The following is a 3,640-nucleotide window of genomic DNA, read 5'->3' on the forward strand; positions in this document are numbered from 1 at the left end:
ATAAGTGTCTGTTGTTTGAGCTGCCAGTTTATGTTATTTCTGTTACAACAGCCCCAACTAACTAAGAACATCCCTCAAGCTGTGACTCAGGATCTGAGTTTATCCAGCACTGGGAAGGATGGGTATTTTTGACGAATTCATATCTAGTGAATTCCAGGTTGACGGACCAAACCTCAGCCTCAGGTGAGCCAAATATCCTCAGAGTCTGTGACTTCATTTTTAAGCTGCTTCCTTGTCAATCTGTGTCAAAGGAAAATTCTCTCTTGTTTTGCTACTCTTTATTGGGTAGCAGGTTTGTTTTTTTTTTTGTTTGTTTTTTTTTTTTTTTTTTCCGCTCTTGTAAATGGATGTAGATTTCCTTGCATGTGAATTTAACTTGTCAAATAGAAATACTGTCATTATAATTATAATGTACAACTGGGATGAGCTGCTGTTGTTCAGAGCTGCATTCCTAGAGTCTCAAAGAAAGACTATTGCAGTGATGAGTATCCCAGATTTGGATAAAGATTTATTACAATCAAACACTAGCAGAAATGTGTTTTCTGCAATCTGTAAACCTTGTGTACCATGACACAGATGGTCATTATTTTTTTCTTTCACTTAGAAAAGATCTTGATCATCAGGCCCGTGATTCTGATCTGGGTGAAAGGTTATAAGATTGGACCAGCTTCTTGGGATAGGAGAGGGAAGAGGAGGGCCAAAGACCTATTAAAAACTTATAACCCCAGGGTAGCAATTTTGTACACTTGTATGAGTAAATGGTGATTCAGCACCAGTATTTTTTTTTTTTCTTTTTCAAATATACATTTTAGTTTTGGGTGGGTGAGTAGAATTAAAAAACAAACAAAATAAGGGATGGACATGGAATTAAGACAGCCTGATACAGCCTCTGGTCTTTCTCACTTCTGGCCTTTCATAGAAAGGATCCCACTGCATTCATTTCCTTGAGGATGTGAATGAATAGGCTGAGAGCGATGGACATTTTTCTGCTGGTTGGGAGAGTGTATTGGGTCAGTTCCCCTGACTGGTCATGAGACAGTGCCTGCCCAGTAGGTGTGTCCCTGAAGTGCATCTGTCATCATAAAGGGAATTCCTCCTCACTGCAAATGAAGTGTGATTGCCTGTCAGGTGAGTGAGTGCCGGTGAGCCCTGGGTCCCTGCCAAGCTTGTGAGGGTTTGGCTGTTGGAAGCATTCTGGGATGTAAGGAGACATTCCCTTGTAAACCCAGGGAGTAAAATTCACTGTAATCTGATTAGTACTGTGATGAAAGATTCAGTCACTTCAAATTCTTAGGTTATGCCTTGAACATTTAGGAGAAATGTTTAGTTAATTGACTAAGATATGAAAATTCAATAGAAGTTTTTAATGTTCTTTACTATATTCTAAAGCACTGTCAGAACATGAAATTAATATGGTAAATTTCCTTCTGAGTAATAGTCAGTGAGTGTCCACAAAACCAACATACAGACTTCTTAATCTTTGACTGATTACCAAATCAAGGTATTTCTAGAAGAGAACCAGTTTCAAGATCAGTAGACGACAGGGACTTTAGGAGATGCCATGATGGTGGTGGTGATGAAAAAAGAATTATAGTAATTAACATTTATGGAGTGTTCTTTACACACATGACTACATCTAATCCTTGAACAACCCAATGAGGTAGATGCTATAGACTCATTTTACAGATGAGAAGATTGAGGCTTACAAACTTAACAAACTTGCCCAAGGTACACGCTAGTGAGTTTCAGAACTGAAATTCAAGTCAATCATTCTGACTCTAGAAACTGTGCTCTCTTTACTGTCTCCTCTTTATTACCAGAAATAAGTTAATTCTTCCTCTCTCTTTCTGCAGACTTCATTCTTTTTCATTTTGTTAATTTTCTTTATATTTACATGATTTCCCAAGCATTGAATAAACACTTTTTATGTGCTAGGCATGATGTTAAGAGGCAAAGATTCAAAGAGGAGCAAGGCTCAGACACTGCCTGCAAGAAATTTGCAGGTAATCTTGCCTTCTTTACTGCCCCTGTCTCCTCTTCCTCACCTTCCTCTTTCTCCTTCATCTTCCTCCTCTCTTTCATCCTCACTGGCAGGCTTAGCAGATAACTGAGGCTATTCTATAAGACTTAAGAATTTTTCCTCAGAGTGAACTTTAACTGCTGAAGGTAGAAAAAGTTAGAAGACAACTATCTTCTTGCCAGGGGAATTCTGACAGGAGAAAGACAGATCTGAAGGGAAGTGGTGCTAAAAATACCACCAAGATGTGAAGGACAGACTGATGGCCAGAGTCTTCAGAATGAGACAGTGTGAAGCTGGAGAAGGTGAAAATAACATTTGGTCCATGATCACTCCCAGAGTGATAATGATCTGCTTGTATGTGTCTACAGGGTGTGTGCACACAGGAAATGAAATGGTTGGGCAGAGTTCTTTAGATTAATCTGCCAGAAAGATTAAGAGCGGCAGGGAGGGGAGGAAATGATTGATTAGAATCCCTAAATAGATCTCTCTCTCTCTCTCTCTTCTTAGACCTTACATGCCATTTCATACTCTGGGCCTGCTCATAAAAAATCATAAAAATAGTTCTTATTTGAACTATTTTGGATATTCCCTTTGCTTTGAAAAGGCATACTTCCCAGGGATCTAGAGAAACCCCTATGACATCATATGGGTACCAATGGCAGAACAGTCTTTTTCTCCTGATGTTTTATTCCATTTATCTCAAATGATCAGAATTTAATGAGATTTGTGTTCATGACTTTATTCCCAAGAAGTGCTGCCAGATTAAGTGAAAGCATGCATGTAAAAGCACTTTCTAAAGGATTAAAAATGGTTGTGAAATCACTTTATGATACCAACCCCCAAAGCCTGTTACCCTTTCTGTTTAGATATTTTCTTACAACAGTCTACTCTGAGATTGTATTTGTTATTAGAAGCTTTGCAAAGGCCTCTAAAATGAGTGTTAAAATGAGACTTCTGCACTTGTAGGTTCCTGCTTTTTTGGATTGCCGTGAGTCACTGGCTCCTGGCCATTCCTCCAATGAGAGATCTCCTGAGAATGTGGAGGTTTCTCAGTGGGCCTTGCTCCACTGGAGAGGCTGCATTTCTAGATGTTGTGTTTATTACTCAGTGTTCTGCAGAAAACAAAATCAATAGGGTACACATGTGTCCTATTGATATATATTTGTGTATGTTTGTGAGAGAGATTTATTAATTTATTGATTTACTTATTTATCAATCATGAGATTGCAGTGACTAGCAAGTCTGAAATCCATAGGGAGGCCAGCAGGCTAGAAACTTGGGCAGAATTTCCATATTATAGTCTGGAGTCAGAATTTCTTCTTCAGGAAAACTTGGTCTTTTCTCTTGAGTCCTTCAACTGATTGGATGAGGCTCACCCACATTATAGAGGGCAATCTACCTTACATAAAGTCTACTGATTGTAATGGTAATCACATTTTAAAAGTACCTCCATAGCAATATCTTGGTTAGTTAGTGTTTGACCAAACGGTTGGGCACCATAGCTTAGTCAAGTTGACACATCAAATTAGCCATCACAGATGTCCAGGCAGAGCCCAGGGGTATCTGGGGATCATGTTCAGAGTAGAAGGATGACAGGACTTGTCTTAGGACTAAGGTCAA

The sequence above is a fragment of the Muntiacus reevesi genome, chromosome 14, assembly GCF_963930625.1.
Source record: "Muntiacus reevesi chromosome 14, mMunRee1.1, whole genome shotgun sequence".
Taxonomy (NCBI): domain Eukaryota; kingdom Metazoa; phylum Chordata; class Mammalia; order Artiodactyla; family Cervidae; genus Muntiacus; species Muntiacus reevesi.